The sequence below is a fragment of the Coffea arabica genome, chromosome 8c (assembly GCF_036785885.1).
Source record: "Coffea arabica cultivar ET-39 chromosome 8c, Coffea Arabica ET-39 HiFi, whole genome shotgun sequence".
Lineage (NCBI taxonomy): Eukaryota > Viridiplantae > Streptophyta > Magnoliopsida > Gentianales > Rubiaceae > Coffea > Coffea arabica.
In genome coordinates, this window is record NC_092325.1 from 21,199,718 (window position 1) to 21,225,495 (window position 25,778).

The window sequence follows — 25,778 nt, forward strand, 5'->3', positions numbered from 1 at the left end:
TGATATTCAATCGAATGGTGTGGCTCACTCAAGTGGAACCAGAATGTGAAATTGGTACCGATGGAAAGCTAGGAATGTCTAGTTTCCAATGCCACAAACGGCACTTGATTTCGACATCGGAACAAAGAGTTATGGCCGTTACAAAATGACTGCCTGGGCAATACGGGATTCATTTTCCAGTTTTGCTAACTTTGGAAATCAACTCATTTGACCAACCAAATCATGTTATTTTTCAATGAAATTTTGTACACACTTACAATAATAGATAAACAACATAATCAATTCATTAGAATCTCAAAATCTGGCACGAAAACGGTCGGACAAGGCAGGGGTAAAACGGTCACTTTTGCTCCAAGCACCTCCTTTGATTTTCTACCAACAATACAACATTAATCTACTAATATAAGCACTAAACCACCATTAATTTCATCATCCAACATCAAATCAGCAACAACCCAAGAGTGGGAGTTCATAGAGCCCACTTTCACATTTTATACCATAAACAAGACTACCCACATGATTATATAACCTTATATGTGCAATAAATCTTACAAAAACTAAGATCTATGGGTTGGATGATTTGCTACCTTCTTGGATGATTAGATCAGAAATTTTGGTCACTCTTTGCTCCAGAAAATCGTGGCTTTTCAGCTCCCTTTTGCAGCTCAAAATACTCCTCAAGTGTTAAGCTAAGTGTAGTTCGAATTTGGAGTGAATTGGAAGAGGTTTGGTGAAGATTTGATGGAGGAATTGGAAGAGCTCTTGAGCTGTTTTTCTTGCTTTGTTGTTCGGCCAGATGAGGGAGCAAGAGAGAGAAATTGTGGTCTGAAATGAGGCTTCCAAAGGAAGCTTAATGACTAAGGATTGGGTGCACAAAAGTCAACCGCAAAAAGTGCGCGCACGCGCGCGTTTTGTGCTCGATTCCTCTCGCGTTTGTTTCACTAGTGTACTAAACTTCTAATGCATTTATATTCATATAAATATTATTCACTCTTAATTGTCCCAAAATAAGGGTCTAAAGTTCCTCAATTTAAATTGCGCGTGTGAAAACGCGTATCTCCAATTTAAGCGCAATAACGCGAAACTTCCGAGAAATTCTTATAACGATAGTACTAATAACTGTCACTTGAGTATTTAAACATTAAAATGCCTAATTTAGGTCCATTGTACATGTCTCCAATATTTCAAACCTATTGTACTCTCAATCGATCAAGATTTCCAAAGACGTGTTCACTATTTTTACAAAACGAGCTTCCGAAAATTAATTTTTGAAACAAGTCATTTTAAAAATATAATGAAACTATATTTCCATGTAATTAGGTCTCAAGAGCTTAGAAAATAATATTCGGAGTAAAAGACCAAATAAATAATTAAATAAGCTAGAAATAGGAGATTAAATAAGTAAATTTTTGCGAGTCCTCACAACCTCCCCTCCTTAAAAGAATTTCGTCCTCGAAATTCATACCTTCTGTAATCTCAGACAACTCTGAACCGTGTGGTGTGTTCATGTCATGCGTTCTTTCAGATGCCATTGGTCGGTTTCTCCTTCCATTGACTTGTCGAGGAACAGTTCCATTTCCTTGTTGAGCAGTAGTTTCTCGTGGATACCTCCTTGGACAGTCATGAACTTTATGATTGGTACTCCCACATCCCATACACTTTCGTCCCTTTAGCCAACAGTTTTCTTCAGTGTGATTTGTCCTTCCACAATATCCACAAGTCGGACGAGGTGTTGTGACCTGACTTGCTTGCGAGGTTTTCTTTGATCGTGTTTGTCCTACTGAAGTCCCTCGTGACATAGTTCCTTTTGGTTCCTTTATCATGAGTGGTGCAGGAAGTAACAGTCCTACTTCATCCACTTCTTTTCTAACTTTGGGTGGTGGTCCATTTTTTCCTAGTGTACTGTCAGATGTATCTCTTTTCCTTTTTTGAAAAGCTCTCAGTTGAGATTTTGTGCTTTCTACCCTTTGCGCTTTTTCAAGAGCGTCACTAAATGTTTCAACCTGTGCTGCGGCAAGGGCATCTTGGATTTCCAAATCTAATCCTTGGATAAACCGTCTTATTCTCTTCCGTTCAGTAGCCACCAATTCTGGGGCATATGTAGATAACTTCGTAAAGCGTGTTTCATACTCAGCTACGCTTAAAGTTCCTTGACGAAGCTTTATAAAATCATCTTCTCTCTTTTCTTGGACAAGTGGAGGAAGAAATTTCTCATTAAATTCACGCACGAAGTTTATCCAAATTCTCGGAGTTTGATCTCTTTCCCACTTGTTTCTTATAACATTCCACCATGCTCGGGCTGCTCCTTCAAGTTGAAATACAGCAAATGTGACTTGTCTCTCCTCTGTGTAATCCAAGGCATCGAATATATTTCTTATATTTTCTAACCAATTCTCAGCCACCTCTGGATCAGGCCCTCCAGCAAACTTGGGCGGAGAGAATTTCTGAAACCGCTCTAAAGCTCGATCCTCCCCTATCTCTTGGTTTCCACGTTGGTTTCCTTGTCCAACACCTTGACCTTGTTGAGCTACCAAGAGCTCTAGGATATCCGTCATGCGAGTTAAAACTTGTCCTATCTGGTCATTTCCTCTCCCAGCACTTAGCTCAACGTTTTGATCGATATCGGACCCATTAGCTACTCTTTCATTTCGGGGTTGTCTAGGTTGACGTCCCTTTCGTTGTCCTCTAGTTTCCATGTCCACAACTAATCTATACGCACATGCATAACCCTCACACTTAGTTAAAATTGAACTACACTCATATACCAGTAGCAACATTTAAAGAGGATGAAAACACTTTCACAAATAACATTATCACTATGCAAGTAAACACAAACTAGAGTTCATTAAATCATAACACAAATTATGGCCAAGTAAAGTTCATGCCAAGTCAAAGTCAATAACAAAAATAAACAAGTGATTATCACAAGTACATTCATCTCCAAGGCGCAAACTCTTAAGTTCTACTCCCATCGTCTCACTATGAAAGATCACCAGTAGAGATTCACTAGATTAATTGGAACTAGACGATTCTCGTTCCCTAACATGCTCGATTTCAATCCCAACACAAGTGTAGACACCAAATTTTTGGTGTAATTTCATTTACTGTTTTTTTAGTTTTTTATTTGTTGTTTTAGTTTTATTCACTTTTTTATTTTTAGTTTTTTGTTTTAGCATCAAATTTCTTGGGAAAATGAGGAAAATTCAAAAAGAACATGCTTTAATTATTTTTGATTCAAAATTCAATATTGAAAAAAAAAAGGAAAAATGAATGAAAATGAAAAATGATGAAAATGGAAAAACAAAAGGAAAAAGGGAAAAGAGGAAAAAGGAAAAAAAGGAAAAAATGACAAGTGGATAGGCATGCATGGAGGCAAATGTCACTTTTAGTTTTTTAACAACACATCACATAGGTGGCAAAGTGCTTAGTCACTTATAAGAAAGGAATTAAAAAAAAAAAAAAAAAAAGGGGAAAAGGATTGGGGATGGCCGGCTAGGGAGGTTACGGAAAAAACAGGAAAATGAAAAAAAAAACAGAAAAAAAGTAAAGGCTTCGGGAAGCAGAACAGAAAAAAAATAGAGAGCCGCAAGCGGCTGCAGAGCCAAGAAAAAACAAGAAAAAAACAGAGCAGCGGGAAAAGAGGAAAAGAGAAAGAATAGAGAGCAAGAAAATGGGGAAGGTTTTCGGCGGAGAACAGAGGAATCGAAAAAACGCAAGAAGGATTAACCGGGACAGCTTTGAGAGGGACCGAAAACAGAAGAGAAAGGCCGAGAGGGGTTTTTCGGCTGAGCAAAAACAGAGGATAGAAAAGAAAACAGCAGGGGAGGCTTATGGCGATTGGGGGAGACCGAGAGAGAAAAAACAGAGCGCAAGAAGAAATCTGGAAATCTGTGGCGGCGGAGGAAGAAAAAACCAGAGGTTGAAGCTACGGGGAGAGCTGAGAAAAGGGGGCTGCAAAGAAACTAAAGGTTTTGGGCTAAGCGAAGAGCAGAAAAAGAAACTGAAAAAAAAAAAGAGAAAGAAAACAGAGGAGAAGGAAGAGCTGTAATGAAACAGAGCAAGGTCTGCTCATTTGAAGCGCTGCTGGATCCGTCGCCGCTCATAGCCGCGACCACCTCACCGATTCCGCCGTCATTGCCTGCAGATTTTCACCGAAACAAGAGCACTTGCAAACGCTGGAAATCCCAGGCATGTCTCTTGTGAATTTGTTATTGCCATTTTCCTGGGGATTGTCTATAATTTTCTGATCGTATGTGTTTTCATGGTTGATTGGAATGCAATCTGTGTTCTCTGATAAATTTTGGGGATTGATTAACTTCAATTGAGCAAGGAATTGGCGAAATCTTCTGATGCCCCTAACCCGTTTGATAAAATGCCCGACTAAAATTTCTCCTTAAAACCTTTAGCTCCTCCAGGGTGCCGTGCTTTGTTGTAGTTGCTGCCCAAGCTATGGCACTCAATTTATTCTTGGTTCTGCCATCCTCTCGCATGTATGATAGAATATTGAAACAATGATTGGTAATAGTTTGGGCTTGGGAGGTTTGTAAATCTGCCACGCGAAATTGTTGAAGCTCAAAAGCATGAGAAAAGTTGCAGAGAATTTTTCTGCTGCACTTCTGTCGGTCAATTCAAGTTTCTTGCCTGAGTACCGCAACAAAATTTTTGTGTTTGATTTAGTTGGTGCTTGCATAGTCAAAACCTTGGGTTTTTAGTGATTTTGTTTGTATGATAAGATTGCCTAAGAAAACTGCAGCAAGAAAGTTGTGACGTTGCAGAAAGATTGTTTGGCTGTAAAAATTGTAACTCTCTGGAAATTGCACTTTGGATTCCCTAAGTTCCCCCCTTATTCTGATATGGCCCAAAATCTGGAAAATTGAAACTAACGTTACCCTCTTAAGTTTAATCTTTTGTTTGCATATTTTATGTGACTTTTTGAATAGATTAATTCTTGATTTTAGGTCATAATTGTGGCTTAATAATTTTAGTTGATTTGCTAATCTTGTTGGGTTTAGTTTGGATTTAGGTTGTGGGCAATAATATTTGTTTGGATTTGTAAAAGTGGATTTAATTTGTTTTGTTTGGGTTTCTGGCACTCTTTTGGTTGGGTTTGTTTGATTGATAAGTAGAAGCCAGCCCATATGTAGCCTCTGGGCTTTGCGGCAGGCTGAAGGGATCTTTGGCCCAAAAATAGATAAAATGGCCCAAGTGGCCTGATCCACTAAGAAACTAGAAAAATGCATTTGCAAATCAGTCCCTGAATTTCTCTTTAACTGTACTGTGGCCCTAGACATTTTTAACTTCTTTCAATTCGGTCCTTAATTTAATTGCAAATAGGTCCCTGAACTTTATTTTTCTTTAATTTTAACCTCCAAACTTTGTTAATTTGTGCAATCAAGTCCTTTCTTCTTTTGACTTCTTAAATGTGGGTTGTTGACATGATTTAATTGATTCAAATTCATGTTTATTTTTTATCCTTTGTGATTATTTGCCAAATAAATTGGTACCTTGACCATTTCTTTTATTTTGGAGGATAAATAAGTTGATTTCACTCCATTAGAGCTTCCTTTCAAGGGTGGTATATTTTCTTTTATCCCTTTTTGTGTCTCTCCTATGTGAACCAACGTGCTACGTGAGATATACATGTCTACTTTGCTTTCCTAGCCTTTCTTTAATTTCTTTTATTTATGTCATTTACTTTTGCTTTTTATTTAAGTTATTCTTTATGGGGTATGTGTACACCTCTTGGCTTGTAATAGATAGGGTTTGGAGGAGCATTCGATGAAGAGCTGTTGAAGACTTGTGCCTAGCTAGCAAATGTAATAGTTAGGGCCTTAATCACCTTATGTGTCTTGCATGTCTATGTGCTATATGTTTAATCGTTTTCTTAGGTTTTGGCATTTAGATATGCATGCTAAGTGTTATGTGCTATGTGATTGACATGTCTACTCGCTTTCCATATCCTTGAATGAATGTGATGGATGAATGTACGTTTCCACTAGTCCAACGCTAGTCGGAATTCATAGAATGGGCTAGTCCAACGCTAGACCCTTAGGGATTTCCCCTCGTTAGCACATATTTGCATGATCATTACATGTCATGCATTCTTTTTAGTTTTATCATTTTGCATGCCCCTCGAACCCCTTTTCCCTCCATTTTAGGATTTTTGCATTTAATGCTAGCTATAGGGTTCATTTGATTGAGAGTCCCCTTAAATATGGGATATAGACGAGTGTGGCTTTTTCTAAGCCTTAGCACGCTTGTATTCCCTCTACAAAAGGGTAAATTGAGTCACGATTTAGGTCTCCCCGTACCCAATATGCATGCATTCCCTAGACCCATGCATTCTAAATCCACTCCATCATTACACTTTCACTTTTCCTCCCATTTGCACACGTACACCTTTTATCCCTTCACTTGCACACTTTCACTTTTGTCATTTGCACACATGCACCTTTTTATCCCTTCGCTTGCACACAAACACTTGTAAATACATTTGCACACCTCCACTTACATCCTATTATTTTTATTATTTTTCTCACTTCACATACCTTCACATTGCATACATGCATTCCATTCATTTGCATCCCACTCGCATTATTCGTGACTTCTTCAAAGGATCGTTATTGGGTTTCACAATTAATGTGATTGGCACCACCTAACATTTGAAGAGAAATTTCCCCCAATACCTCTAGGTCTAGGGTTGGCATTCATGTAGTGCATCCAAATGTAATAAATTCTTTGGTTAAAACAAGAAAATCTTTGATTAAATCAACGCAACTAGCCTTGGCTAGGTCGAAGGGGTGCCTTGGATTTTTATCCTTGCCTTCCCCTTCGTCAAATGTGACTCCCAAACCTTTTTCTTTGTTTGCGTGGACTAGGAGTCGTTTAAAAGGGGTTTTTTTTACTACTTTTTCCTATTTTTCTTAAAAATTCATTTTTTGGGTGACTTGGTACACCCTAACTCTATACCAAGTGGCGACTCCATTTTTCATATAAAAAACCCTTTTTGAACTATTTTTCTTGGGTCAAATCGTCGCATTTTCAAAAGTCCCATTTAGACCCATCTTTCTTTTAAATCACAATTCATTTTTCAAATCACAAATTGAATCAAAAAAACACATTTTCAAACCATTTTATTTATTTATCAAAAAAATGGGGCGCGACAGTTGGCTACTCCACTGGGGACATTCGAGAGTCCGAGCAAATTTGATTTAATCAATCTTTTTCTTCTTTTAAACCTTTTTATTTATTACATTGGATGTTTAGGGTTGCATTTTTCCCTTTTCTAGGATTTTTTGCATTTCGCGTATCAATTCACTTCCTCACACGTTCGCCTACGATTGTTTTGATGAATGGATGTTTGTATGTGATTCCGCGCTTTGCATTGCATTTGGGAGGGGATTCTACCTTAGAGCCTCGCGTTGGTTCTTGATCCCTCCCCTCCAAAACGTGCACTATCATACGTGCATACGCTTTACTATTCATCCCCCTTTATTTTTCTTTTTAGTGGCTTGTCACGCCACTCCACCCTATTAGGATTAGGAGACCCACTTGGACGTGTGATCGTGACACGACGTGTGCGTAGCACGATCCAATGGGTCACTCACTCTTCCGCTTTAAACTTTGGGTTAATATCCTTAGTTTTTAGTCGAAGGTTGAGGTTTTTTATAGATTCACTCAAACATGCGGCCGTGACACGACGTGTGCGTAGCGGTGTTTGGGGAATCGCTCGAGCCACCGACAAAGGGCCATGGAATTGATGACCCTTGGCCCTAAGTCTGAAGGCTTGGGGACCTGAGCTTATCGAGTTAGATGCATTAGTGAACCCCAACCTCATGCATCCATATAGTTCACCTAGGGTAGAGTCTGCCTTACCCTATTAGGGACACCATTCACGAGAGGAGGGATCCCATCCTTTTCCTTATTTACTTTTCCTGTTTTTTATCATTTAATTGTCCAACGTGTTATGTGATTAAATGTGGAACTAACTTTTCTTGTTTCTTGTTTTTGCATTCACAACCCTAGCAAATAAGAGGTCGGGCATGACTTTTTTTTTAGGAACCTACCCTCGTAGATAGGTTATTGCACGTTTAAAGATTTTGGTATATTGCATTCATAGATTAATAATTGCATAGCATTCTAAGCCCACCTTGGCGTATAAAAGGTTCTTTTAGGTCACGTTTCATTTCGAATTGCACATTTTACCGCTTTAATAAATGGCATCATGCATAAACCCTAGAAAGGGAATGCCATTTAGGGGATCCCGTGTTAGGAATAAGCCACCTTGTGTCTCGGATACTTAATCCAACGAGACTTGCACGTTTACATTTTGTACCATCCAAAGGGGTAGTGCACAAGGTAAGGTAGGATCCAATCATTTTCATAGAGTGATTTTTGGAATATGAACGTCTAATAATCACTTTTTGGCCATTTTATCAAAGTTGGTAAAATCCCTTGCGTAAAAGGACATTAATTTGAAGAAATTCACAAATGATTCCTCTTGTTGAGACGATGAATAAATTGAGGCCAAATCGTGATTGTAGAAGGCTCATAGACTAATTTTCTGAAACCACCAATGGCCGGCCGATTCAATCGATCCATTTTGTCAAATTATAAGCAATTTTGAATAAATCGTCAATTCATTTGATCAATTTACCCTTTTTAGGGTCACCTGGTCGATTTTGAATAAATCATCAATTCATTTGACCAATTTACCCTTTTTAGGGTCATCCGGTCAATTTTTGAAAAATCATCCATTCATTTGACCAATTTACCCTTTTTAGGGTCACCTGGTCGATTTTGAATAAATCGTCAATTCATTTGACCAATTTACGCTTTTTAGGGTCATTTGACCAATTTACCCTTTTTTAGGGTCATCTGGTTGATTTTTGAATAAATCTTCATTTCGTTTCATTTGGCCAATTCACCCATTTTTAGGGCAATCTAGTCGATTTTCTGAATAAATCACCAATTTTTCCATTCTTAGGGCGATCTTATCGATTTCGAGTAAATCATTAATTTCGTCCGATTCATTTGACCAGTTTACCCTTTTAGGGCGATCCGGTCAATTTTGAATAAATTCTCGATTTCATTTGACCAAATCCCTTTTTTAGAATGATTCGGTCAATTTTGAGTAAGTTTTTAAATTTCACTCAATTCATTTGACCCGATTCCCTTTTTAGGGTAATGCAGTCGATTTTAAATAAAATTGTCAATTTCGTTCAACCCATTTGACCAAGTAGGGTTTCAATGACGAATTTCAATTTGGAAACCTAGTCGGTTTTGAGAAAACCATTCATTGCATCCAGACATTTGATCAGTTGGAATTTTGACCCGTGCTTCACTGAGAAAATTTTATCAAGGAATTCCAATCTCTTCGATAGGAAGTTCGTCAAGGTCAAACCCGTGCGTTTTTGCAAATATCGATCAAAAGTGATCAATCCCTTCGGACGAGGTCCTCTTTTTGACAAAGTGTCTTTCGTCTCTCCAATTGACCAAATTCTTCAAAATTATTTTTTCACTCAATGAATTGATCAGATCCATCAGGTATTGTATAGTGCCTACTCTAGCGGATTGCATTTTCATGCTAGGCCTACCCTTGGCACAAAAAGAGTTCCCCCATAGGACATGCATACCGATTTTGCAGTTTTGCCTACTAACTCTGGGTATTTTTCTTTTGTTTTCCCCCTCCCCTGCATTCATAAAAATGTTTCAATAAGACGAAAATATTCTTCTATATCTGATGCTAATTTTAATCCCATAAAGTTTGAAGATTACAAGTGTTATTTGATTCTTGGGCAGATCCTACGATTAAAACATAAATGATCCATCTGGAAGCTCTACGCTAAAGGCTCTGAGAGATGTCGTAATTGTTCTGTCTATTTGATTTGTTAAATTTTGTTCCAAAAGAAAAGGAAACAATAAATTCTCTTCTCATTTGTATCATAATTGAACGAGAAATTTTGTTTCAAATTGTTTTTCAGCAATAAAGTTTTTGGACAATTATTGTTTTGTGTATATTTATGTACATTTCATTCTTTATTCTTACTCATTGGAGATTTCATGATGAATTTTGAGAAAAAAGACCAAATTGAGATATTTTTAATCTCCAGCCTGAAAATTCACAAGTGAATGCTTCCTAAGATCCTTACACTCGATTGGTGATCCGAGTTATACAATAAGAGTGCTCAGGAAAAAGTAAGAGGTCACTCGAAAGGCCCAATGAGATACCTTTTCTCCTTCATTTAACCCCAAAATAAAATCAGTCACATTGATTGATAAATCATAAATTGGGGCAATCTTTGCTTAAAAATATCCATTGTGTTTAACCGATTCAATTCACATCTAAGTGAAAGCAAAAATGTGCATTATTTTTATTTGTTTTGAAAAGTTGGAATGATACTTTGAGCAGTCTTTTCTCTATCTATACAGAGTTTATCATTTGCTCTCCCGTTTGAGCCTTTAAAAGAATAATTTCGTTTCAAATAAGCGCCTTGATGATCACTACCCTACATGGAAAATTTTCAAATATCAAAAGGGGAATGGATTCTCAATGAGCGTTTCGTCACCTTAATTGTCATGGAGCGTAAGAATGATGCTTTAGCCGTCGTTTCTACAATCTAAACACAATTTACCCCTTGCATTCTCATTTGAGCTAAATCGGTGGTTCTTTTCAAAGCACCTATGATCGCACCCCACATTGGGGAGGGAGATTGGAGATTTTTCCAAAAAAAAAGAAAAGCAAAAAATGCTAAAACTAAAAAGGGGGAACCGCAAATTGGGGAAATTTGATTCTACCTGAGCTTCAATTGTGAGAAAAGAAGAGTGAAAAGAAAAGAAAGAAAAGTTGTCTGGCGGATCCTCTATGTTTCACAGATATGGTTGACCAAGAGTCTTCCTCAGTCAATTAATTCAGATACACGCCAAAAATTTCGCATTAATGAAAGTTTCCTTTCAGAGTTATTGTAAGGAACGGAATAAAAGTCAGGCCCTCTTCTTTTCCAATCGGACATTCTATCCCTACTTATCCCTTTTGAGCCTTCAGAATAAAATACTTCATTTGGCAACCCCTGAGAATCGCAAACCCCACACTGGGGGCAGTTTTGAGTTGAAAAGGGAAAATTCAAGAAGTGAAAAAGTGAAAAGTCACAAAATCAAAAGCAAAAGAAGGAAAGAGAACCTCAGTTCAAAAATAAACTGGGGCAAATTTTTGAAAAAATGGCAAAAGGCCGAAAAATCAAAAGAAAATGAAAGAGAAAAAGCCTCAATTGAGCATAAACTGGGGCAAATTCTGATTTAACCCTAAAATAGGGTTGGCGCAACAATGCGATCTCAGATTCTTCAAACCTTTTTAAAATCTGCCTTCAAGCCTCAACTTTTCTAAAACACCCCACCTGACCTCATTACAAAAGCTGAAAAATCCTGACTTCTGTTCTTTGCAATGGCCCTGTCAAGAAAATTTCTGATGCCGAAAATTTTAGCTGTATTTCTGAATTGTTTGGGTATGGGGTTGGCGCTACTCACCATATGAAAATCCACCAAGTTGAGGGAAAGGAAAAAAGACAAAAAGCAAAGCAAGGAAAGTAAATGCAAGAAAAATGCAGAAAAATTCGACGCTGAGGTCCCTGGGGAATGATAAGAAAATCCAAACAAAGTTCAGAATCTTCGAGTTCAAAATAGGGGCAATGCAATCTTCGGAGCTATGTCCTTGAAAGTTTTATTCTTTAGCTATCGCTTTCAAGCCACATTACAAGCTAACAAAGTCCATCGTTGACTTATGCCTTCATGACAATCCAAAGGGAGGATCATGCTCATAAGAAATTCATCAAATCATTTGTGATCATAAGGGTATAACCCTTTTCCACATGTTTAGCTATCACTTCTGTCCATACGTTACAAGCCTAGAAGCTTGCATGTTGACTACGTTTTCTTAAGAAATGAGGGTGACAAACTATTTGCTTTCACTAAGATGTGACATTTGATGGATTACATACAACTGGGGCACAAAAATGAGACAAATTCTGACTTCCCATTTCCTTAGCCATTTCAAAAATACAGTCACTTGATTGGTCCCGAAAAGATGAGCCAATTGGAAATGGTGACCCATTACCCAAAGCACAGATGCTAAAAATGAGGAAGAAATCCTCTGTGATTTGGTTTTATTTCAAGAAATTCATCATGAAATTTTTCTTTTTGGAAACATAGTTTCTTACTATGTTCAGTAAATGAAAAGTCATCCAAACAAGTTTGGCAATTAAATGGCCCATACTGGGGCAAATTTTTGTTATGAGATTTCGTGAAAACAAGCCCACACAGGGGCAAATATTTTTGTTAGTCCAATTGAGAATTTCGTCCAAGAATCAAATAATGCATCTTTCAAATCCATCACGCTGCTCTTTTCATGTAAATGTGAATGCATGTCATATTTCGGTAAGCCCCTGTGCCGGTATCCATTGTTGAAATCGACGAAAGAGCATCTGGTGACGTGGAAGGCCGATGCCGAAGAAAGAGAAAAAGAAGGGAAAAGGGCCCTACACTGGGGCAAATTATTTTTGAAAAGATTCTTACAAAAAAATCAGAAAAATCAGGAAAAAAAAGAAAAGAGTCAAAATCAAAATCAAATCAAGCTTACCTCGGCAGGACCGGGTTTAATCCCGCTGACCGCTTTTATCAAATTGGGACCGGGTTTCATCCCGCCAATCACGGCAGGACCGGGTATAATCCCGCTGACCGCTTTTATCAAATTGGGACCGGGTTTCATCCCGCCAATCACGGCAGGACCGGGTATAATCCCGCTGACCGCTTTTATGGCAGGACCGGGTATAATCCCGCTGACCGCTTTTGTCAAATTGGGACCGGGTTTCATCCCGCCAATCACGGCAGGACCGGGTTTAATCCCGCTGACCGCTTTTATCAAATTGGGATCGGGTTTCATCCCGCCAATCACGGCAGTACCGGGTATAATCCCGCTGACCGCTTTTATCAAATTGGGACCAGGTTTCATCCCGCCAATGAATGGCAGGACCGGGTTCTATCCCGCTGACCGCTTATTACGGCAGGACCGGGTTTTATCCCGCTGACCGCTTATTACGGCAGGACCGGGTTTTATCCGCTTATTACGGCAGGACCGGGTTTTATCCCGCTGACCGCTTATTTCGGCAGGACCGGGTTTTATCCCGCTGACCGCTTACCTCGGCAGGACCGAGTCTAATCCCGCTGACCGTTTATCGCATTGGGACCGGGTTTCATCCCGCCAATTTCCTCGGCAGGACCGGGTTTTATCCCGCTGACCGCTTATTTCGTTGGGACCGGATTTTATCCCGCCAACCTTGGCAGGCTCGGGTTTAATCCCACTGACCAATTCATTATACTGGGGCAAGTTATTTCGACAAGTCTCTCTCAGTCAAAAAAAAAAAAAAAAAAAATCAAAAAGTCAAAATCAAAATAAAAATAAAAAAATCAAAATCAAAAATAAAAAAAAATCAAAGTCAAAAATCAAATCATGTTCATCATTGCAGGCTCGGGTCTATCCCGTTTTAAGTTTCCTGTTCAGGTCTATCCCGTTTGCATTTTCTGTCCGGGTCTATCCCGTTTTAAATTTTCTGTTTGGGTCTATCCCATTTACATTTCTGTCCGGGTCTATCCCATTTAAATTTCTGTCCGGGTCTATCCCGTTTTAAATTTCTGTCCGGGTCTATCCCGTTTTAAATTTTCTGTTTGGGTCTATCCCATTTACATTTCTGTCCGGGTCTATCCCGTGGGTCTATCCCATTTAAATTTCTGTCCGGGTCTATCCCGTTTTAGATTTCATGTTCGGGTCTATCTCGTTTTAAATTCCTGTTCGGGCCAGTCCCGTTTTAAATTTCCCGTCTGGATCAATCCCATTTTAAAGTTTTCATTCAAAAAAAAAAAATTTTAAAAGAGGTCAGTCTTCGTTTCAGAAGCGTCCGTCGTCCGGATCGTTCGCAGCCGAATAACACAGGTAAGTATTTGGTGTCTACTTCTTTGTCTCAAGTTTTTTCAAAACTCAGACAAAGAGAGGCAAACTGTAGACACCAAATTTTTGGTGTAATTTCATTTACTGTTTTTTTAGTTTTTTATTTGTTGTTTTAGTTTTATTCACTTTTTTATTTTTAGTTTTTTGTTTTAGCATCAAATTTCTTGGGAAAATGAGGAAAATTCAAAAAGAACATGCTTTAATTATTTTTGACTCAAAATTCAATATTGAAAAAAAAAGGAAAAATGAATGAAAATGAAAAATGATGAAAATGGAAAAACAAAAGGAAAAAGGGAAAAGAGGAAAAAGGAAAAAAAGGAAAAAATGACAAGTGGATAGGCATGCATGGAGGCAAATGTCACTTTTAGTTTTTTAACAACACATCACATAGGTGGCAAAGTGCTTAGTCACTTAGAAGAAAGGAATTAAAAAAAAAAAAAAAGGGGAAAAGGATTGGGGATGGCCGGCTAGGGAGGTTACGGAAAAAACAGGAAAATGAAAAAAAAAACAGAAAAAAAGTAAAGGCTTCGGGAAGCAGAACAGAAAAAAAATAGAGAGCCGCAAGCGGCTGCAGAGCCAAGAAAAAACAAGAAAAAAACAGAGCAGCGGGAAAAGAGGAAAAGAGAAAGAATAGAGAGCAAGAAAATGGGGAAGGTTTTCGGCGGAGAACAGAGGAATCGAAAAAACGCAAGAAGGATTAACCGGGACAGCTTTGAGAGGGACCGAAAACAGAAGAGAAAGGCCGAGAGGGGTTTTTCGGCTGAGCAAAAACAGAGGATAGAAAAGAAAACAGCAGGGGAGGCTTATGGCGGTTGGGGGAGACCGAGAGAGAAAAAACAGAGCGCAAGAAGAAATCTGAAAATCTGTGGCGGCGGAGGAAGAAAAAACCAGAGGTTGAAGCTACGGGGAGAGTTGAGAAAAGGGGGCTGCAAAGAAACTAAAGGTTTTGGGCTAAGCGAAGAGCAGAAAAAGAAACTGAAAAAAAAAAGAGAAAGAAAACAGAGGAGAAGGAAGAGCTGTAATGAAACAGAGCAAGGTCTGCTCATTTGAAGCGCTGCTGGATCCGTCGCCGCTCATAGCCGCGACCACCTCACCGATTCCGCCGTCATTGCCTGCAGATTTTCACCGAAACAAGAGCACTTGCAAACGCTGGAAATCCCAGGCATGTCTCTTGTGAATTTGTTATTGCCATTTTCCTGGGGATTGTCTATAATTTTCTGATCGTATGTGTTTTCATGGTTGATTGGAATGCAATCTGTGTTCTCTGATAAATTTTGGGGATTGATTAACTTCAATTGAGCAAGGAATTGGCGAAATCTTCTGATGCCCCTAACCCGTTTGATAAAATGCCCGACTAAAATTTCTCCTTAAAACCTTTAGCTCCTCCAGGGTGCCGTGCTTTGTTGTAGTTGCTGCCCAAGCTATGGCACTCAATTTATTCTTGGTTCTGCCATCCTCTCGCATGTATGATAGAATATTGAAACAATGATTGGTAATAGTTTGGGCTTGGGTTTTGGTTTGGGAGGTTTGTAAATCTGCCACGCGAAATTGTTGAAGCTCAAAAGCATGAGAAAAGTTGCAGAGAATTTTTCTGCTGCACTTCTGTCGGTCAATTCAAGTTTCTTGCCTGAGTACCGCAACAAAATTTTTGTGTTTGATTTAGTTGGTGCTTGCATAGTCAAAACCTTGGGTTTTTAGTGATTTTGTTTGTATGATAAGATTGCCTAAGAAAACTGCAGCAAGAAAGTTGTGACGTTGCAGAAAGATTGTTTGGCTGTAAAAATTGTAACTCTCTGGAAATTGCACTTTGGATTCCCTAAGTTCCCCCCTTATTCTGATATGGCCCAAAATCTGGAAAATTGAAACTAACGTTACCCTCTTAAGTTTAATCTTTTGTTTGCATATTTTATGTGACTTTTTGAATAGATTAATTCTTGATTTTAGGTCATAATTGTGGCTTAATAATTTTAGTTGATTTGCTAATCTTGTTGGGTTTAGTTTGGATTTAGGTTGTGGGCAATAATATTTGTTTGGATTTGTAAAAGTGGATTTAATTTGTTTTGTTTGGGTTTCTGGCACTCTTTTGGTTGGGTTTGTTTGATTGATAAGTAGAAGCCAGCCCATATGTAGCCTCTGGGCTTTGCGGCAGGCTGAAGGGATCTTTGGCCCAAAAATAGATAAAATGGCCCAAGTGGCCTGATCCACTAAGAAACTAGAAAAATGCATTTGCAAATCAGTCCCTGAATTTCTCTTTAACTGTACTGTGGCCCTAGACATTTTTAACTTCTTTCAATTCGGTCCTTAATTTAATTGCAAATAGGTCCCTGAACTTTATTTTTCTTTAATTTTAACCTCCAAACTTTGTTAATTTGTGCAATCAAGTCCTTTCTTCTTTTGACTTCTTAAATGTGGGTTGTTGACATGATTTAATTGATTCAAATTCATGTTTATTTTTTATCCTTTGTGATTATTTGCCAAATAAATTGGTACCTTGACCATTTCTTTTATTTTGGAGGATAAATAAGTTGATTTCACTCCATTAGAGCTTCCTTTCAAGGGTGGTATATTTTCTTTTATCCCTTTTTGTGTCTCTCCTATGTGAACCAACGTGCTATGTGAGATATACATGTCTACTTTGCTTTCCTAGCCTTTCTTTAATTTCTTTTATTTATGTCATTTACTTTTGCTTTTTATTTAAGTTATTCTTTATGGGGTATGTGTACACCTCTTGGCTTGTAATAGATAGGGTTTGGAGGAGCATTCGATGAAGAGCTGTTGAAGACTTCTGCCTAGCTAGCAAATGTAATAGTTAGGGCCTTAATCACCTTATGTGTCTTGCATGTCTATGTGCTATATGTTTAATCGTTTTCTTAGGTTTTGGCATTTAGATATGCATGCTAAGTGTTATGTGCTATGTGATTGACATGTCTACTCGCTTTCCATATCCTTGAATGAATGTGATGGATGAATGTACGTTTCCACTAGTCCAACGCTAGTCGGAATTCATAGAATGGGCTAGTCCAATGCTAGACCCTTAGGGATTTCCCCTCGTTAGCACATATTTGCATGATCATTACATGTCATGCATTCTTTTTAGTTTTATCATTTTGCATGCCCCTCGAACCCCTTTTCCCTCCATTTTAGGATTTTTGCATTTCATGCTAGCTATAGGGTTCATTTGATTGAGAGTCCCCTTAAATATGGGATATAGACGAGTGTGGCTTTTTCTAAGCCTTAGCACGCTTGTATTCCCTCTACAAAAGGGTAAATTGAGTCACGATTTAGGTCTCCCCGTACCCAATATGCATGCATTCCCTAGGCCCATGCATTCTAAATCCACTCCATCATTACACTTTCACTTTTCCTCCCATTTGCACACGTACACCTTTTATCCCTTCACTTGCACACTTTCACTTTTGTCATTTGCACACATGCACCTTTTTATCCCTTCGCTTGCACACAAACACTTGTAAATACATTTGCACACCTCCACTTACATCCTATTATTTTTATTATTTTTCTCACTTCACATACCTTCACATTGCATACATGCATTCCATTCATTTGCATCCCACTCGCATTATTCGTGACTTCTTCAAAGGATCGTTATTGGGCTTCACAATTAATGTGATTGGCACCACCTAACCTTTGAAGAGAAATTTCCCCCAATACCTCTAGGTCTAGGGTTGGCATTCATGTAGTGCATCCAAATGTAATAAATTCTTTGGTTAAAACAAGAAAATCTTTGATTAAATCAACGCAACTAGCCTTGGCTAGGTCGAAGGGGTGCCTTGGATTTTTATCCTTGCCTTCCCCTTCGTCAAATGTGACTCCCGAACCTTTTTCTTTGTTTGCGTGGACTAGGAGTCGTTTAAAAGGGGTTTTTTTTTACTACTTTTTCCTATTTTTCTTAAAAATTCATTTTTTGGGTGACTTGGTACACCCTAACTCTATACCAAGTGGCGACTCCATTTTTCATATAAAAAACCCTTTTTGAACTATTTTTCTTGGGTCAAATCGTCGCATTTTCAAAAGTCCCATTTAGACCCATCTTTCTTTTAAATCACAATTCATTTTTCAAATCACAAATTGAATCAAAAAAACACATTTTCAAACCATTTTATTTATTTATCAAAAAAATGGGGCGCGACAACAAGGATCTTTTGGGTTACGATATTTTTCATCTTCCACTCTTAATTATTGTACCATCTTAACCAAACAATTATTGGTTTCCTGTAACCATTCACATGAAATATCGATTCATTCTTATTCCCCACAAATGGAGATATAAAGTCCCTATGGTTGCTTTCCACTCCCAAGTACTCGGGTTCAAGAATCCAAAATAGGATAATTCACATCTCGAGCCGGCCGGTCCCAAGAGTAAATCACCACATTCGAGATTCCTACCCAACATACATATCAAATTCCCTCCAATTATCAAGATAAAGGTTTTACAACCTATAACATTCATGATTCACAGCTTACATTTCTAGAAGGGCACTTAAGTCTTTACTCAATCACATGGGAAGGACCATAACACCACTTGGCCCTATTTTACTCCTCTGTAGAGACCACGTGAAGTGGCTCTAAATTTTATCATTACAAGCAATCATTTAACTTTCAGAACAGTCCCACAGTCCGGCATCCTAAACATTTAAGCCTAGGATACACTACAAGATTTGAAGCCTAAGCTCTGATACCAATTGTGACGCCCCCACTTCTCCCTAAGGCGAACCAAAGGGTATCCGCGGGACGCCTGCCCAGCTCTCGCCAGGACTCACTACAATCCATCATTCAAAAGCTCGAAATACTTTAAGTAACTTCAATACATAATTAAAGTACTCCAAATATCTCACACTTACAATTATGCAGCTTCCAAGCTTAAATACAACCCAACGGAAAAGGGTACAATAGCCATCCGTTATAATATAACTTAAAGTTTTCAAAAGAAAACAATCTAGTACTACTCACGAGCACCCTTGGTCTCGAACCCTGTAAAAGAAAACCACAACGTGGGATGAGCTACATAGCCCAGTGAGGTTCCAATACACTCTAAAAGTTCAAATAAATCAAGTAAGTTGGGCATATCATATGCATGGTTCAATGTTACACAATGGCGTGTTATCATGAGGTGATAATCATTGTACGAGTAATTTGAGACATTTAGCATGACACAGGTATCATGATATAAGTACATTGGTCAGGTAACAGGTATGGAGCATATCACAGGCATAGTTCAGGATTTCATGTTGGCATTTTAGCATGAAACAATTATCATGATACAAGGTAAACATATACGGTAGGATACGGTGTTCCAGTGGAACTCTGTCGGTCATCTGCACCTTATGACTTCTGATCCCCACGGTACGGTCTGGCCATCGCCTTATCCCTCCAGTGGTAATACTCGAGTATACCGAAACGGTGGCCCAGGGTTCCAACCTACCCGACCGAGCCCAGTCCTGGCTCGAGTAGGTCAGTAACCAAGGGCAGGGCCCAAGTTCAGCTTAGAGCTTACAACATGCACAGGTAACCAAGTAATTCGACAAAAGGTAAAATTCATCATTTGAGTAGGTCGAGTGAGGTAAAGTACACACTCGCCTAATAATGATGGACAGCTTCATATAACATGTGATTCATGATAATCAAGTAATCAGGTGGTCACGTAACCAAGTAAGTTGGTGATCACGTAAGCAGATAACCAAGTAAGCAAGTAACCAAATAGATTAGAAAACGGTAAGTAAACACGGTAAACGGTTAACGGTAGTAATTACGGTTAATTGGTAGACATATGTCATTTCAATAGGCCGCCATTGGCCGTTTTTCACTTTCACCACGTAAGAGTCGAGGAGATTTACTCCAACCGACTTATGCTTCCATAGCATAATTAATCATTTAAACACATCATGTAAATATGCTCTCCAAACATTTCATATCTAGTATTTCAAGTAATCACATAAGTATGCTCTTTAAGCATTTCATATCGAATAGTTCAAATATACCTACTTCAGGTGTTTCATGTCGAGTAATTCAAGTATACATTATTCAAATGTGCATGAGTGTGGTAAATACTTAATGACCATGGGTTAAGCATGTCATAGACTTATTCCAATTACGTATTCCTATATGGAACACTCACCTAGTCAAAACAAGCGAGTAGTTCTTAAACAAGCGTCTTAGGTGTCCGCTCCGAGTTCCTCTGGGAGATTCCCTCGAGTGCCTGAGCAAACAATAATCAACTACCACTCAAAATCATTCTAATTATCGAGGAAAATTGTACACTAGTACAATCTAAGAAATTAATGCAGAGACAAGTCTAAGAGTTCGTGTAACTCGAGTTTCAAAAGTGGGTTTTAAAATACAAGACAAATCTGATTTCCATATTTGAAATCAAATGTAAAACGATCAAATGATATTGAAGGAAAATGGAGGGTTTGAAACCCTTAGTTTCCTTTAAGTTAGAAAATTCCAGATTTAACAAGCAATATTTGAAAAATCATATTTCACTCTCCACAAGTCCAAAATTGGAAAACTTGGTACTGTTGGAATCCTCTTTCAAAGTACTCAAAGTTCTTAGAAGACACTTTTCCACGAATGTAAGTGAAAGGCACTCAAATTTTGGCTCAAAGTTGGTAACTTGAATTACCAAGACAGATTTAAGTTGGTTTTTGGCCAACTTTAGAAATTCGGCAAAATTCACTTGTTTTGAACTAACCTTTGAAATTTGGAAATCAATTAGTGTTGCAATCCAAGAGTATAACAAAACAAGCGGAACGAGAAACGGAGTTTCGAGCACCAAGATATAGTACCTCCAATTTGCTGAAAAAGTTAAGACTGTTGGGCTATTTTCCAGGTTTAAAACTAGATTCGAAATATCATTTGGTCATCAAGTTGGCATTAGAAATACATCAAACTTGGTACACTAAATCTTCCATGTGTGAACAACATTTCTACTAAGTTTCGTACAAAAACTCTCACGGTAAGGTAGTCATTAAAACAACCAAAGTTTATGAAGAGTTTCAAGGCTAAACTACCTTCTCACTTTTCTTTCGTTTACAAACTTTTTGTACCATGAAATCAGTTCCAAATCTCTCCATTATTGAAACCAAGAGTTCATAAACATCCACTGAGCAATTTAAAGACCATTGACATCCAAATTCTAGAAATAAAACTCTCCAAATCAGATTTGACCATTTGGCTAAGAGAAAACGAAAAGTTTTCCAGATTCGATGAGCGAATTTTGTGACATCATTTGCATATCAAAATGGTCTTAGAATATTACCAAATTTTGTACAATTAAACCTCCATATGAGGATTACTCTTCTATCAAATTTCATTTGAAAATTCACACGGGAAGGTAGTTAACTAAACCATCAAAGTTCAGGAAATTTCCCAAGGTAAAACTGTCTTCTAGCTCTTCTTTCCTTTTTAAACATTTTGTCCAAAGCAACCAACCCAAATCTGGTTTATTTGTGAAACAAAGTCCAAGGAACATCTAATCTAAAGTTTGGTAGATGTCAGACATCAAAGTTTCCAAAACAACAAGTCCCAAATCATTGTTAGTTACAAATCTGTCCAAGTGGAAAATTCTATCACTGTAGCAGTTTCAAACTTTGGCCACAACTCACTCCATTCAACTTGGAAATGGGCGTGGTTGATGGCGTTGGAAAGCTCTCTTCTAAAGTTGAATTTTCTCAGAAGAAACCATTTTCAAATTCCATTCAAAAATAGCTCGTTTTTGAGCATCAAGAAGCAATTTCTGTCCTGTCTCCTGGAGAGCAACGAAACAGGACAGTGATATTCAATCGAATGGTGTGGCTCACTCAAGTGGAACCAGAATGTGAAATTGGTACCGATGGAAAGCTAGGAATGTCTAGTTTCCAATGCCACAAACGGCACTTGATTTCGACATCGGAACAAAGAGTTATGGCCGTTACAAAATGACTGCCTGGGCAATACGGGATTCATTTTCCAGTTTTGCTAACTTTGGAAATCAACTCATTTGACCAACCAAATCATGTTATTTTTCAATGAAATTTTGTACACACTTACAATAATAGATAAAAAACATAATCAATTCATTAGAATCTCAAAATCTGGCACGAAAACGGTCGGACAAGGCAGGGGTAAAACGGTCACTTTTGCTCCAAGCACCTCCTTTGATTTTCTACCAACAATACAACATTAATCTACTAATATAAGCACTAAACCACCATTAATTTCATCATCCAACATCAAATCAGCAACAACCCAAGAGTGGGAGTTCATAGAGCCCACTTTCACATTTTATACCATAAACAAGACTACCCACATGATTATATAACCTTATATGTGCAATAAATCTTACAAAAACTAAGATCTATGGGTTGGATGATTTGCTACCTTCTTGGATGATTAGATCAGAAATTTTGGTCACTCTTTGCTCCAGAAAATCGTGGCTTTTCAGCTCCCTTTTGCAGCTCAAAATACTCCTCAAGTGTTAAGCTAAGTGTAGTTCGAATTTGGAGTGAATTGGAAGAGGTTTGGTGATGATTTGATGGAGGAATTGGAAGAGCTCTTGAGCTGTTTTTCTTGCTTTGTTGTTCGGCCAGATGAGGGAGCAAGAGAGAGAAATTGTGGTCTGAAATGAGGCTTCCAAAGGAAGCTTAATGACTAAGGATTGGGTGCACAAAAGTCAACCGCAAAAAGTGCGCGCACGCGCGCGTTTTGTGCTCGATTCCTCTCGCGTTTGTTTCACTAGTGTACTAAACTTCTAATGCATTTATATTCATATAAATATTATTCACTCTTAATTGTCCCAAAATAAGGGTCTAAAGTTCCTCAATTTAAATTGCGCGTGTGAAAACGCGTATCTCCAATTTAAGCGCAATAACGCGAAACTTCCGAGAAATTCTTATAACGATAGTACTAATAACTGTCACTTGAGTATTTAAACATTAAAATGCCTAATTTAGGTCCATTGTACATGTCTCCAATATTTCAAACCTATTGTACTCTCAATCGATCAAGATTTCCAAAGACGTGTTCACTATTTTTACAAAACGAGCTTCCGAAAATTAATTTTTGAAACAAGTCATTTTAAAAATATAATGAAACAATATTTCCATGTAATTAGGTCTCAAGAGCTTAGAAAATAATATTCGGAGTAAAAGACCAAATAAATAATTAAATAAGCTAGAAATAGGAGATTAAATAAGTAAATTTTTGCGAGTCCTCACAGAATTGGCCTTGGCCTAAAACATGAAAGTTGTAGGTATTGATGTGTTTGAGGTGCCTGTAAAATTTCAGGTCATTTGGAGTAGTGTAGAGTGAGATATGGCATTTTTACTATTGCTGTTCTGGGTTGATCAGAATGCAAAAACTGCACTAGTAATTGGCCATTTTGGCTGGAATTGGTTTGGATTTTGTTGTTGGTGTCTTCTGATGAAATGTAGCTGAATGTCTTAGCTACCATATGCCTTTCGAATCAATGTATTTGGACCTGTATAGACCGAGTTGTACGGATTACAGTTTTCTGTGATTTGTAAACCTGCAATTACGGTTCAGGTTGTGGTATTCTGCATTTTCGACCTAGTTGTGCTAGGATTTGGACTGAGTGGCCTTCTACATTGTTGTAGCCCTGTTTCATAGCTTCGAAACGGTGGGTCTTGCACCCCCATCCGATAACCGTAGTGAAAATGGTGTCATTACCGCATTATGAGGTCAAATACGTTTTTTTTTGTTAAGGCCTAAGTTAAAGCCATTTCTTAATTTCTGGTTACCTATGATGCTTATTTATGCATATGAAACCCTATTAGGGTTATAATTGGTATGGCTATATGACTCGTTATCGAGTCTCTTTTAGGGCTTGCTTTCATTTCGGATGTTTCGTAGCTAACTTTTGTACTTGTACCACTTTGAGCCTAGCGAACGGCTTTTGGGAAATGAGATGAATTTTGTGTGAGATGTTGGGACTGATTTGAGGATATAATGAAGCCTTAATGCCTGGAAAAGTAAGAAATTTAGGGGAAGTGCTGCCCGATTTTCGAGGCCGTTTGGTTCCTTTAAATTGGATTTGCCTTTTGGTAGAATGAAAGGCTTTTGGGTTGTTTGCGCCTAGGTCTTCATGCTACCTTTTCGTTTCCAAGGGAATCATGTTTTTGCATTCTTGCACTAGTATTTATTTGGCAAGGCGTACGACGTGTAGTCGAGCCTCATATGTGCATTCTGTTTACTCGATTCTGGAAGTAAAACCTTCAATTGGTTTATTTTGATTATTTTAGGGTTTCTTGGCGATTAAGGCCAATCTGAAGTGAAAACTTTTGAAGTTGAGCCGGTGAGTGTTCCACTACCTGCTACCCATTATGTGAAATATCTGAATATCTGAATACTTGATTTATGATTATTGAAGCCAAATACTGTTTTGATAAAATGGAGGCGAGGGTGTACTTTATCACACTCGTTCTTCTATCTGTTCATATGCCAAATTTGAGTGCCTATCTGAATCTGCCGTCTGAATCTGCTATCTGAATCTGCTATTCTGTATCTGTATCTGAATCTGTTATCTGTGTCTGCATCTGTTCGGATTTCTATGACCTATGAGCTCAATCCTGTGGCTAAGTTATTCGAGTCGGGCCGGCAAGGGCCTGGACGATTAGATAACGAACCACGGTAGTCTGTTCGGGGATTTTTGGGTATTGAGACCCTTGATTCCGGTATACTCGAGTATTACCATTTCTGTTCGGTTACGGTGAGCGGGCCCCGTAAATGGGTGTTTGGTGGACGGAATTCGGTGTAAAGAGGGGTCTACGGACGTTTTGGTTCTATATACGTTGACGGAGAGTCAACCGGTTTGGATCAAGTACTGCGTTGGAAATTTGGCTCCTGAGAGCCATCCGTATCCTTCTGATTTGAATCATTGGTTTCTGTGCTTTACATCTGACATGTGTATCTGATTTGTTAAATGTGAAATGCCATGATTTTAATGCTTTTTGTTTGGTACCTCATTGAGCGCAAGCTCACCCCTTTCCGTTCCTTTTGTTTTCCTTACAGGAAAATAAACCCTTTTGGTCTGGATTTGACAAATGGCTGCCAAATTGAGCTAGATGAACATATCTTTTGTATAGCTCATGTATTAAAACCCTAAGTGTACTTTTGGGGCGTTTTCTCTTTTGATTTGGCAAACCGTGTATATGTATTAACTTTTGAAAGCTTTTGTATGTCATTTTGATTTGTAAACGCTAAAGTTCAGATGTAAATGTTTGTTAACTATTTCGGTTGGGTTCTGACGGGTCGGTTACTATTCATGACCGGCTCCGGATTTTATTTTTTTTTATTTTGGGTTATTTTACCATTTTGATGTGTTTACGCGAGTTTGTAAGTTCCGGAGTGAAGCAGATAGCTCTAATCTGATCCGTAGTCCTGGCGAGAGCTGGGCAGGCAGTCCGCTAACCCCTTTGGTTCGCCTTAGGGGAAAGTGGGGCTGTTACACCAAATCACTAAACCAACCATTTAAACTTGTCTTTGTTCCATAAAAACACCTCTTCACTTAGTGTTTGTGAGTTGATTTGTGGAGTTAAATGGAAAGCTAAGAGGACCTATTGCTCTCTCTCTCTTGTTTCTAAGGTGAGTTGTGAAGAACCACCCTCCTCCCTTAATTGATGCTTAAATCATGATTAGTGGTAGTATGAGATGCAAGTTTATGGATTATTTATTGATTTGTGGTTGAAGTGATGAAGTTTTATTATTTTTGGGGATTTTTCTGTTTTAATATGAACATGATTGTGTAGCTACCTATGATGATTGG

At 38.3% G+C, this 25,778-nt stretch overlaps 1 long non-coding RNA gene across 1 annotated transcript; it reads left to right on the forward strand.

The window, feature by feature from the left end:
- The first annotated feature begins 14,413 nt into the window (after nucleotides 1-14,413).
- On the forward strand, nucleotides 14,414-25,243 carry LOC140013773 (uncharacterized). Its single transcript, XR_011820617.1, has 2 exons — nucleotides 14,414-24,308; nucleotides 25,025-25,243. It is a non-coding gene; the product is annotated as an uncharacterized lncRNA (long non-coding RNA).
- Nucleotides 25,244-25,778: the final 535 nt, after the last annotated feature.